General features: G+C 53.1%; 1 long non-coding RNA gene across 1 annotated transcript; it reads right to left on the bottom strand.

Moving 5' to 3' along the window:
• Window positions 1-6,366: 6,366 nt before the first annotated feature.
• On the bottom strand, window positions 6,367-12,716 carry LOC123576660. The gene is made up of 2 exons (XR_006701527.1): window positions 11,816-12,716; window positions 6,367-10,973 (listed from the first exon to the last, which is right to left on the bottom strand). It is a non-coding gene; the product is annotated as an uncharacterized LOC123576660 (long non-coding RNA).
• Window positions 12,717-12,963: the final 247 nt, after the last annotated feature.

Here is a 12,963-nt window from a genome sequence, read left to right as displayed (position 1 = left end):
CCCGCATCGGGCTCTGTGCTGACAGCTCAGAGCCTGGAGCTTGTTTCAGATTCTGCGTCTCCCTGTCTCTCTGCCCGATTCCTGCTTGCGCTCTCTCTGTCTGTCGAAAAAATAAATACTTGTTTAAAAAAATTTAACATAAAAGAAGCTTGGATAGGAGACGTTTTACAAGAGACCGAGGGTTTGAGTTTACAGGCTTTGAGTCATAAGTGACAGAAAACCTAGGCCAAACTGGTTTAAGGAGATACATTTGACTGATACAACCACGAAGCGCGGGGATAGTGTCTGGTTGCAGGCGTGGCTGGGCCCAGGGTTTGAAAATCACCAGACGATACTAACACATTCAGCACTCCCTCCAGGCCTTGACTGTTTTCCTCAGTACTGGCTCTGCCCCCAGGCAGGATTTCTCCAAGCGGTGGCTCTCAGCAGTTCCAGAATCTCCCACCTCCTAAAAACAAAAGACCAGCAGAAGATGGGCTTCGTTTCTCTCCTTTTTTTCTAGTGAAATTTCCGGGATTGCATTTCACCGGAGGGCTTAGGCTCTGCGTCCAGCCTAAACCAGTCATGGGACCAGGAGTGGGGGGCCCACCGCTAGCCCAGGGTTGACCCCACTTTCAAATACACGGACAGAGAACGGGAAAATGTTTCGAAAGGAAGGAGGGATGGAGGCTGGAAAGACAAAACAACAGACATGCACACCCTGGGACAAGGTTTCTGTGTTTATTCGCTGACAGCTGACCCAGCCAGGAGACATTCCTGAGGCTGGGAAAACCAACAACAACAAAAAAAACCACCTGGTCACTCATTAGCTGGTGCAAAAACACCTGCCAGTATGGATGTGGGTATCTCTCATGTGCTCGGCACCACGCTAGTGATTTTTAGGAGGTCAAAAAGTGGCCTATTAAAAGACCCCCAATCATTGGGGGCATTCCGAGTCGTTGGGGAGAGAAAGATGAACACAGACAGTGAATGAGGGAGACGGGCTGAAGTGGCTGATTCATAGCAGTGCTCTGGGAAGCAAGAGAGTGCAGGGATCACAGGGACCAGAACAGTGAGGACACGGGCCTTGATGGGGAGACTACCTCTGGACGAGTGCCAGGAGTAAGGTGGACATTACAGGTATGGGGTGGATGCTGGGGGTGTCCGGATGATTCAAGGGCTCCCCGGATACAGAGTAGAGCTGGCTGAACAGACAGGAAAGAACGGGACCAGACTCTGAGGAGTCAGACGCCACGTGAGGGATTAGATTTACACAAGGGGCCGCAGGGAGCCATAGAAGGCTTTAGAGCAAGGGCAGGGCTGGACACAGAGCTTGCTCTTCCTGCCAGCCCCACAGGTCTGCCTGGCACAGCGCCAGGCCCATCCCAGAGGACTCCAGAACGCCCACGTTAAAATCGCACACGTCAAACCGTCAAATAAAAGGGAAAGGGCAACACGGCATACAGTGGATGATCCCAGTTTGGTGGATAAAATATATAGGCATATGCTGCCGACCACCACGTCGTGAGCTCTTGTATTCACTGAGTGTTCCCTGGAATGTGCCGCAGAGCACTCGCGGTGAATTAGTCCTCGCCCTGTGACGTGGGTATCATCTTCCCCTTCCACACCTCGAGAACTAAGTTGTACGCGGAGTGGGTGAGCGGCAGAGGTGGGGTGTGACGCCGGGCATGTCTAAATCCACCTTAGCCCCTGTGTTGAAATGTGAACCGTGATTATGGCTCTGTGGGTGGATTACAAGGGATTTTCATTTTCCTTTTGATACTTTTCTATCGTTTGCCAATTGTCTACAGCGAATATTTATATTACTTTGGCAGGAGAAAACAAATACATACTTTAAAAAAAAAAATTCCTCCAGGTGTGCCTGGGTGGCTCAGTCGGTTAAGCGTCCGACTTCAGCTCAGGTCATGATCTCGCAGTTCGTGGGTTCGAGCCCCGCATCGGGCTCTGTGCTGACAGCTCGGAGCCTGGAGCCTGCTTCCCATTCTGTGTCTCCCTCTCTCTCTGCCCCTCCCCTGAGCGTGCTCTGTCTCTGTCTCTGTCTCTCTCTCTCAAAAATAAACATTAAAAAAAAATAAAAAATAAAATTTTCTCTGGTCCTCGTGCTAGGGACCCGAGCCCTTCTGAGAATTACTCCCCAAACTACCACTGAATTTCCCCAGCACTTCAGGAGAAACAACCTGCTCACAAACCAGCAGAGAGAAGCTTTGCTCTCAGACTCTAAGTCCCCCATATTGTTACAGTGCCCATTTCATTTTTCTTTACCATTTCCTCTCATTCATAAATTAATTTTAATTACACAAAGGATATAAGGATACTCATTTGTGCCCTGTAGAAAATTAAAATACTACAGGTAAGACTCAAATTCCATGTGATCATCACCTCTCCTGTCCAATGACCTCCCATGAGAGATCATGGAGTATAGTTATTTTTCCAGACATTTCCCTCTGTATTTACACATGTAAATATGTATCCAGGAAAATAAAATGCTATTATTGCATGTGTATTCAACACTACTGCATTCTGTTTTGCATACTATTCTGCAACTTGCTTTTTAAAAAATTTTTAATGCTTATTTATTTTGGAGAGAGAGAGAGGCAGACTGCAAGTGGGGGAAGGGCAGAGAGAGAGAGAGGGAGAGACAGAATCAGGAGGAGGCTCCAGGCTCTGAGCTGTCAGCACAGAAGCTGACACGGGCTCGAACCCACGAACTGTGAGATCATGACCTGAGCCGAAGTCAGACGCTTAACCAACTGAGCCACCCAGGCACCCCTGCAACTTGCTTTTTAAAAAATAAAATGTTTATTTATTTCTTTTGAGAGAGAGAGGGAAAGAGCACACATGAGCCACGGAGGTGCAGGGGGGGGGGGTGGAGAGAGAATCCCAAGCAGGCTCTGCAAGGTCAGCACGGAGCCCGACGTGGGGCTTGATCTCACAAACCGTGAGATCACGATCTGAGCCGAAATCAAGAATCAAACGCTTAACCGACTGAGCCACCCAGACACCCCGCGACTTGCATTTTTCTTTTTCTTTTTTTTTTTTTTCAACGTTTATTTATTTTTGGGACAGAGAGAGACAGAGCATGAACAGGGGAGGGGCAGAGAGAGAGGGAGACACAGAATCGGAAACAGGCTCCAGGCTCTGAGCCATCAGCCCAGAGCCCGACGCGGGGCTCGAACTCACGGACCGCGAGATCGTGACCTGGCTGAGGTCGGACGCTTAACCGACTGCGCCACCCAGGCGCCCCAACGACTTGCCTTTTTCATTCACCAGGATGCCGCAGCTGTCCTCTGGAATTGGGAAGAACCAAAAATGTCATCCAAGCAATGCGTGCGGCTCATTCCCAGAAGGAAGAGGTTTGTGCCTCGGACTGTCGTGCCAAGCCTGAGCGTCTCGCTGCCTGTAGGGTCGGAACGCTGTCCATGAAGGGCCACCAGGTGGCCATTATCATTACTGGCCACCATCATCATTGGGACATTGTCAGCAACTCCAGAAGGGAGTCATGGCACCTGCATGAATACCACAGGGGCCCTTAGTTCTCCTCCCCGACGGGGGCCGGTTTCAAGGATCAGACCTAGAAGCAGAGAGAGGAGCTGGAGGGGAAGGCCTTGCTTCACCCAGGAAGCCAGGAGACGGTGGGGCAGGGGAGGGGCAGCCAGCAGGTGCGATCTTCCCCGAAGGCCAGCGCTGGCAAGGGACAGTCTACCGCAGAGGCAACAAGAAACTAATGAAGGCGACGAGCTGAACCCACATCCACTCGTCCTTTGCTTACATAGCAGGAGGGTCTGACGTGAGGAAGGGGGTCCGAAGGGAAAGACGGTGGACATCTTGGGACCCCTGGGGACCCCTGCTGGTTTCATCCGGTGGAGAAAAGGTGCAGACACCTTGTCTTGTATTCTCCGTGTCATGGTCGCATCCAATCCCTTTCCACATCCCTGGGAAAGTCTGGAGAGCTCGTGAAGCTCCCCCGACAGGCACCGCATTCCGGGAGGCCCCCACCCGGCACACACGACCGCGAGAGAGAGTGTCCCCTAGAGCTGCGCTGCCAACCTCCCCGCCACACCCTAGTTCTTCTGACCACCTGCAGGAAGTGACCGTCGGGAAGTGTGGACCAGTGGAGAGAAGCCCCACTGAGGGTTCAAACACACCCAAGTCCACGACCCCAGGAGCCCCCCACTGCTGTCTCGGGCCTGGCTGGCCCTCTTCTCCTCCACTCTGCAGCCCCAGACGGGAGGCGTGCTTTGGGACAACAAGCGGGAGATGACAGAAGCTTTTCAAAGGGAGGAAACCCCTCTCTTTGGAGCAGGCTTCTTTCCTGCTATGCCAGTCCCCTCCCCGTCAGGGCCCGCGCGAGGTTATTTGCGGTTGTGCCACAGGCCTGGAGGGATCGCTTCCTGTGACTTTGTTTGTCTGTGCGGCTGATGCCCGTACTGAGCAGTGGGGCCGCAGGAGCGCTTCCCGGAGCCCCTGGCTGGGCCGCGCTCTCGCTGGAGGTGAGACGTCACTCAAACGCACACACATGCCCCTGTGCGGCCGCGGAGAAGTTCCCAGAATAATTACTTATACCCAGTCACTTCGCCCAGATGTTTATGCAGCTGGGGAAGATGACAGCGTTGGGGAATAAGGTCAGAAACCACAGTTATCGTGAGACTCCTGTTGGGAAATAGACGGGAAGGTCCTCTGATTGAACCGAGTGCTGGGAACACGGGGCGTGTTAAGCTACTTACTTCACTGGTCTGCTGGGAGACACCACGGTCCTGGGGCACACCTTGCCTGAAACCCTTTTCTGACTCTGCCTCCCCGGATGGGCCCCCGTTTGGGTTCCCACAAGGTCCCGCTGCCATTTCTGCCTCCCTCCATTGCGCTTTCGTTCTGGAAAGTTCTTCACCAGGGCCACAGCTCTTTCAGGACCCGTGTCCGATTCATCTCCCCGTGTCCGATTCATCTCCCCACTGCGGGTGCCAAGCACATGGCCTAAAGCAAAGTCAACTGTCACAGTAGTTTGTTGAATAAAAAATAATAGTAATTGGAAGAAAGGAGCCCCAAGTGAAAGCCCTGAGTAGAATGTCTGCCGTCTGGGCAGCCCTCCCACTGTTGTCTGTGTAGCATCGGCAGGGCAACAGGACGCCAGAGGGAGGCTGTCAGAGCCCCCCGCTTGGTCTCTGGCTTCTTCTGAGGTAGTTCGGTGCCCCCGCCATCGGCCCCATCCCACAGCCACTATCCTTGGCCCATCTGTGCCCAAGCAGATACGAAACACCGACACTTCCTCAACCTCAAAATAAACACGCCGTCCCACAAGGGCTGTGCGCGTGGCCTAGCGTCTGTGTGCGGGGTGAGCCGACGACCCTGGGCACAGCACCCCTGGCTGCCCTTCCGGACTGAGGCTCCTCTGTTCGGCTTCGCAGGCTCCATATCCCCCTTCCCTCAGATCCCCGGGAGAAATATCCTCGTAGCCCTCTCCCTTCAAACTCAAAAGTTCAGAGCTGGAAAATTCCACCATCATGCTCTGACATGGAAGAATTAAAAAAAAAACAAAAACAGAAAAGGAATCCCCTGGTGACCAAGGTTCCCCAGCTTTGAGAACCACTGGGCTGCGTTCTCATAGGAGAGCACAGAGAAAAGGGAAGAGGTCTGTCCCCAGGCAGACCTGTGCCCAGGCAGGTCTGTACCCAGAACCAGCAAAAAGGAGACACCGAGAATGGTTCCCGGGCCCACCTGTTCAGCAGGACCTTTTCAATCACCCTCTTCACTCTCCGGGATATCCGAGCCAAGCCATCGTGTACAACTTGAACTTTGGGTGGTGGTCAATGGGGTAAGAGCCCAGCCCGGGTCTCACCTTATTGGGCTAGAGATTTCAAGCTCAAGATGTCATATAACAGGGGTCCCATCAGATGGGTACCCATGGTCAGTATAATTAGTGGAGCTTTCTAGGCCTATCACTCTAAAAACTGTTGGTTACGATAACGGGTCTTGAGCTTGAATGAACGTGATTCTCCCTGAAGAAGAGAGAGAAGTAACTGGGTCATGTGGCGAATGACGGTTAGCTCAGGAAAAGGGGAACCGCCCATCTCCTATCCTGGGCTCCCGGGGGCTCCGTCAGCCACCCTGCTACTGGGCCTCGGATGGAGCAAGGCTCTCCCTGCACGGGAGGCTGCGAGCCTCCAATTCTAGTGGAGGGCAGGCATCCCCCTTGGCTGCCTACGCAGGCTCCAGCAAGGTGGGTGAGGCCGGGGCCGTGCCCCGACCCTCTTCTGCGCCCTCTGTGCCAACAGGTGGTGGCAGGAAGCAGGGAGTGAGCATGTGTGTTTAACTGGAACACTTGGGTGGGGCTGTTTCTTGTTTGGCTCAGCCCAAAGAGAAAGGACCAGATAGAAGCGTGTAACCACATTTATGACTCAGTGACAACACAACACTCGTCAAGAGCGGCGGGGGTTACGGTGCTGAATATGAACTACGCGGAGAGCCGGGCCAGGCCGGACAGCAGAACCTCGGAGGGCCCAGGGCACATGGAGCTGGCAGGGCAGGGAGGGCAGAGGCAGAGGAAGGAGGGAGAAAGGCCTGACTTCCGTGGGACTCTGTGGGCACCGTGAAGAGTACGGGCACTGACCCCAGGGCCCTTCCCCGTGCAGGGGGAGAAAGGTCCCATGGGTGAACACCGCGGCCAGGAGACCAGGCTGTGGCAGGGAGCAAACAAGACAGGGCATCTAGAGACTCTAGTCTCTGCTCTTTGGCTAATTCATCCTGGGATCTTGGGCAAGCCTCCTGCCTTCTCTCAGCCCCAGCTTTCCCATCTATTACATGCTTGTAATGATCTATAGGAGAGCTTCTGGTGGCCTCGGGTGTTGTCCCAAAAAGGAAGGAAGCGGAGGGGGAGGTGAGTTACCGGGGGGGGGGGGGGGGACAGAGAACCCTACACCACGGCCCCTCGTCTCCTCTTCTGACCACACCAGCAGCTCAGCAGCTGCCCCCGCATGGATCCCATCACCCAGAGTCCCAGCAGAGCCCTGAGCTCACAGAGCTGTGAACGCTGGAGATGGATGGCCAGGCAGAAGAGCACGGAGCAGGCCGGCACACAGATGGCCTCACACAGACGAGCGGCTCAGGCAAAGCAGCCGTTCCCCCCCTCTCGCCCCAAGCTCCCCCTGAAAAGCCCAGATCCCGGCAGATGACCTAGGGAATGGGGTTCTCCGCCCGTTCTTGGCTAACCCAAGTATGGCAGCCCTCTTCTAGAGAGCTTCCTTAATTCAGGGCCCCTGTATCCTGGGCAGCCTGCAGAGCCATGAGGGCCAGAGCCGGGTCCTTCTGGGGGATCTCAGCTTCAGCCCCCTGCATCCCAACATTCAGGGCCTCGTGGGGCCAGAGGATGCAGGCCTACTGAAGGCAGAAACAAGGATCAAAACACAGCAAAGAGAAACCCACATCTGCCCCCTTTGAGCAAGAAATTCAGCCTTCTGTATAGGGCCTGTACCTGGCCACGTTCCTGGTTAGGGATGAAGGCGTGGCCTGGGAATGCATCCATGGGGAGGTCTTTGGCACACGGCCCTGGTGATTCAGGTCTCCTCTCACATGGATCAGAATTCACTCCTTTCCTCAAAGGTTTAAGTCCTACTCACCCTTTAGGTCAATGTTGTACCTCCTCCAGGAAGCCTTCCCAGCCTACACTTACGGCTCACGGGATGGTCTCTCACACTTACCATACTCTTGTTACAAAACCTTGTATGTAATTTTTCCATCATCCCACGCCTGTTATATTTTTCTCTGCACCCAACACAGGATATATCCTCACCCTAGCACTATTCATAGTCCACCATGGATGTCGGTTGGATTTCACCAACATTCAAGAAGTATCCTCTGCTTTCTTCGTGGTAGCCGAGGGCTCATGACTGACCACCTGTAGTCCAAAGTCTTCATTTTACAGATGGAGAAACTGAGGCCCAAAGAGAGGATGGGCTCTACCTCGGGTCAAATAGTGAGCCGGTGGTGGGGCTGGGCCTAGAGCCCACAGCACTGCAACTTTTGTCTCACTGCCAATTCTGAGTCTTTTCTGGAACCTCCTTGACAGATGGTCTCCCTCTGCATGGATGCCTCTAGTTCCTGGGAGCTCAGCCTTGCGGAAGGCAGCTTAGGCAGTGCTGGGCAGCCAACAGAACCCTGTTTCTTCTGCCAAGCAAAAATTTGCTTCCTTGCAACCTCCCCTCCCTGATCCATCTCTGTCACTCAGTCCTTTGTTTGGTCCCTCATTCGCTCATTCAACCGCCATTGGGCACCTGCCTTGTGCCAGCTGAATGGAAGAAACATGTCTTGCCTACTAGAGCAGGGACAGCCGCACAGAGTATTAAACGCTTGGTGTGAACCTGAGCTCCAGGAGGGCAGGGACCACTTCTGGGTTCTCTCACCGTGCCTTCAGGGACAACCACAGTGCATAGCACTGCAGAGGTGCTCGTAAGTCTCCCTGGATACAAAAGAAATAGTGAACGACATGGATGTGAAACAGGAAAAGGCTTGTTCAGGTAGGGTAAGAACCGAGAGACAGCGGCTGGTTCTGCGTGGGTTGGAGGAGGGAACAGTCAAGGTGGACTTTGAATTAGGTGGGGAAAGGTGGGTTTCAGCAGACAGGGCAGGCGGGGAGGGCCCAGCAGAAGCAGAGATGCTACCACAAAGAACAGGGTGTACCTGGCACTCCTAAAACCTTCCATCCGGAACCATCATAAGGCAGGAATGGGGACTAGGAAGAAATGAGACAAGTAGGGACAGCTGGGCCATGAAGGGCCTTGAATTCTAAGCTAAGATACCTGGGCCTGGCCCAACGGCAAAAGGAAGGCAGCAGCGTTTTTCAAAGCGAGTGACAGGATCTGAGCAGTGCTTTGGAAAAATCACTATGGTGACCGGGTATGGAACGCATCCGCCAGCTCACGTGGGGACCCGTCGGGAAGCCGGTGCAATTGTCCAGGTGAGAGATGATTACAGGGCAGCCAAAAGACCAATCATTTCCCAGTTGAATGGTAATTGGGCATTCCAAACGCAATCCCCAGGTTGTCAGTGTCCCCAGCTGTAATCTCCTCCCTGCGCTCTGGCTGGCCCTGCGTGAGCAGTTCAAGCAGCTTATAGTTAATCCTCCGGGCTTGGGCACCTCCTCCCCACGCCGCCATGGCCAGCCCCTTGGTGGGCAGGGCCGTGTCGCTGCATAAGGACTCTGATGGGCCACCATCAGGCCCCCGAGCTTTCCAGGCTCTGTCCAGCGAGCCCCGGGCTGGCAATACCAAGATGGCTTCCGTGGGTCTTGGGCCCAAACTGATTAATCATCACTCTATTCCAGCTCTCGGCTCTCGCTGAAATTGGCATATTTATTTCTAATCAGCTCTTAAAAATGGCATCATTCAAAGGTGCTTAGCCACATTACTTAATTCTCAGTCTGTATTACTATTGATTTCAAATATTCTCCTCAAGATATGGCTCATCATTCAATGCAGAAGTCTGTTTATATAATAATCTTATCTGGTTACTAAAATCTGTGAAATCTCTTCAATTGCCTCTAATGCAAGATCGGAGGCTGGTTGCTAAATGAGTCAATTTTACTTTAATTTGGTTTATTTACAGTACATGTTTTAATGCTCTGCTTTCCCATCTTTTGCAGCAACGCTGAAAATAAAGGCAAATGTAGGCAGAGAGAGGGTCCTGTGCTTTTCTCAGTCTGCAGGAGTCGAGGCAGCCTGCCTGAGCTCCCAGAGGAGAGCTTTCTACCTCGGCCAGCCCGCGGAAGGACCCGCAGGGGCCCGCAAATGCCGACAGCAACCGCGCAGGGCCATTAAAAGAGCACCAGAAGGAGATCCCAGATTTGGTTCCAGTCCCTGCTCTGCCATTCCATAAAGATGATCAGGTTGCTTGACATCACGGAGATTCAGTCTCCCCATCTGCGAAACGGGGATGATATAACATCTTCCAAGCGCAGGTCTCGGGAGATGCGCAGCGACTGGGAGGTTCAAGTGCACGTGGTGGGGGCCCCACGCTCCTCCTGCACCAGTCTCCCGTCCCGTGAATCACTTTCCTCTTCATGCCGGCTTGCTCCTGGGCCAAAGGGGTAGCCCGACCCTCTCCATCACAGCACATCCCCCGGTACTTTTTGCTTCGGACCCGCTGCTGAGTGGCCACCTCTGTCTGTGTCTCTTTGATGCAATGGCAAAGGAGAGAATGCATTCGAGCCAGCTCTGTGTGTGCACAGCCAGGCCCTGGAGCCACGTCTTGCTGGCGCCCCTGATCCCCGGTCCGGTCACCTGTGGCCAGGGAGCAGAGGCCAGGATCAGTGCTCGAGAACCCAGCCGTGCCTCCTCTACAGAGCTGGAACGTGCCAGATGCTGGGCGAGGCTCTGGCTGTGCAACATGGGGCCCTGGCTTTGGGCTACCCCCCAGCTGGCTAGAGACGCGCGCAAAAGCAAGAGGAGACGCTCTTGGGCTGCGGGAGGAGGGGCCGAATGTTCGACGAACCCCACCCTCTTTTATTAGTAAGTGTTGTGCCCGCTGAGGATGCCACAGGGATGGCACAGCCCACTGCTGTCTCTGGGCCTCTCCTTGGCCCAGGCAGAGCTGAGGAACCCCCTGCCTGCAGCAGGCGGGTTCCATTTGCCCCTCGATGCTGTTGCTCTCTCTCGGTCAGGTGTGAAAGCGGCCATTTCATGCTCGTCTTCCCCAATTAACAACAGCTGGTCCCCTATAAAACCGACCGGTGAGATGGTTTGTTATTGGAAGACAAGGCGACATCATTAGGCATTAATGGCTCAGCCGCGGCGCCTGGCCTGAGTTCGCGGGGTTAATGCGGCGAGATGTCGGGCCTCGCCCTGCAGAGTTGCTGGCCTCCTCTGCTGTTTCCAGGCCGTTTCTCCAACCTCCACCCTCTGGATCAAGAACCGGGAGGCGGAAGGAAGTCAGAAGAAGGTCCTGATTTCCTGCAAGGGAAACTGCAGGAGGCAGAGGATCCGCCGCTTAGAGGAGAGAGAGTTTGATTGAAAGAACGGAGTTTAATTGAAAGAACAATTTTGAATCCGGAAAGTTTTTTTAAAAATTCCTGCTTGTGCCTGGGTTAATCATTCTGTTTCCCTCAGCGCTTAGATACGCCCTCCTTTTGTCTCCCCCTCTCTGTTTATCCTTACATCACGGCTGCTAGCTCATGTGAGACCCTTCATGCTCCTGGTTTGAAGGTTAAGGAGAGGCTCATGGGCTATATTCAGACAAGAGCCCTTTCCCTGGCAATGTAACCGCGTGACTGCGAGAGACGGTCTGGGGCAGGCTGAGACCCAGAAGTCACACTGACTGGATTTGTCACACCGACTGGTGCCGAGAACAACTTTGCCTTCTAAGGTGACTGTTTCATCGTGGGCTTGTATATTTCCTTGGGCGCTCAAACCAAAGCCTGAGTCTGCACGGCCCCCTTGATCTTAGCAACAAAGTGACCAACACTGTTCCACAAGGAAGTCTCCCTTTCATTAGGCAAATCACGAATCTCCATGTTACTCATTAATTCATTCATTCGCTTGGCAAACATGAAGTGACCACCTATTTTTATTTCTATCTACCTATCTGCCTGTCTATCTACATATCTATCTGTCAGGCTCTACAGACAAACACATCTGCCACTCCCAACAAATCGGTTAGAACAGATGCATTCAAGGATTTTGTTAAAAGGAACATTTTCTATTTATCCTTCGCTCCTTCCTTCCTTCTCTCCTTTCTTACTCTGTCCTTCTACAAAACTTTCTTAAGCATTTACACTCGATATAGACGTGATTAAGATCGAGGTTCTATGCTAAAGGAACAAGAAACTTACCATCCGCACAGAGTGACAAAATGGCACCCCCACCAAGCGGAGAATCAAAGCCCCGTTGAGGAGTCCTTGGGGCTGCCGGCAGCCAGCTCTTCCGGCATGAGCTTTGGACAGAGACTTGAGGGGGAGCCAGCAATGGCGGGACAGAGCCCCTGGGCTGAGTTCACACTCTCGTTCCTTCTGTGCTTACCGCCCTGTCGTCTTCCCTTGATGTTCAGGCGAGTGGATCCTATCTCAACCCTGCTAAGGGAAACCAGCAAGGAGATGTGGAGTCCATCCCTGGCCAGAGCTTCGTTGGGAGAAAAGTACTCCTAGGGCCAGCCCAGAGTGGCAAAACCCTTCGCACCCACCCCACCCCGGGGAACCACACCAGGACTGCTTAATCTGGCCCCTCCAAAGTGCCTGAGTGAACTCTCAGCCCATTACTTTCTGTGTTAATAAGGGAAGACACTCCCTACTCGTACACCCTGGGTGGGAGTAGATTAAAAGAACTCACTGTCTGTCCCACTCACGAGGCACTTAATCAAAGAATGCCACGAGCATTCCCTTTTCCTCCCACTCCTGTTCTCTAACTTTTCCTGGGGATAAGGCTTAACCTCCACCACAGGTTCCCAGAGGGAAGAAATAGAAACCTATCTAAATTACCTTATTGTTTTGAAACCAGAATTACGGCGTCAATTCTGCCACAGGATTGTCATACCCATTCTGAGAATAGGAAGTGATCTAGAAAATGCAGTAGCATAAACACCAAAAATATTGCTGTTTAAGGAAGTCAAGCGGGGCGCCCGGTAGCCCGTTCGGTTACGTGTCCGACGTCGGCTCAGGTCATGATTTCACGGGCCATGAGTTCTAGGCTTGCATGGGGCTCTGTGCTGACAGCTCAGAGCCTGGAGCCTGCTTCAGATTCCGTGTCTTCCTTTCTCTCTGCTCCTCCCCCATTTGCACACTTTTTCTCTCAAAAATAAATAAACATTAAAAAAAAAGACAGTTAAGTGACTTAATAGAGACTTTGGGTAGCTTCCCAGCTTTACCACTTACATACTTACTGTGTGACCACGGGCAAGTGTCTCACCTCCGTGGGCCTCAGTCTCCTGTTTGAAGGCAGACTGTTCTGGAGAACCGATGGTGGTTGCCACAATCACGATTCACTG

This window comes from Leopardus geoffroyi, chromosome D2 (genome assembly GCF_018350155.1).
Source record: "Leopardus geoffroyi isolate Oge1 chromosome D2, O.geoffroyi_Oge1_pat1.0, whole genome shotgun sequence".
In the NCBI taxonomy this organism is placed as follows: Eukaryota; Metazoa; Chordata; class Mammalia; order Carnivora; family Felidae; genus Leopardus; species Leopardus geoffroyi.
This window is presented reverse-complemented; position numbering and strand designations above follow the sequence as displayed.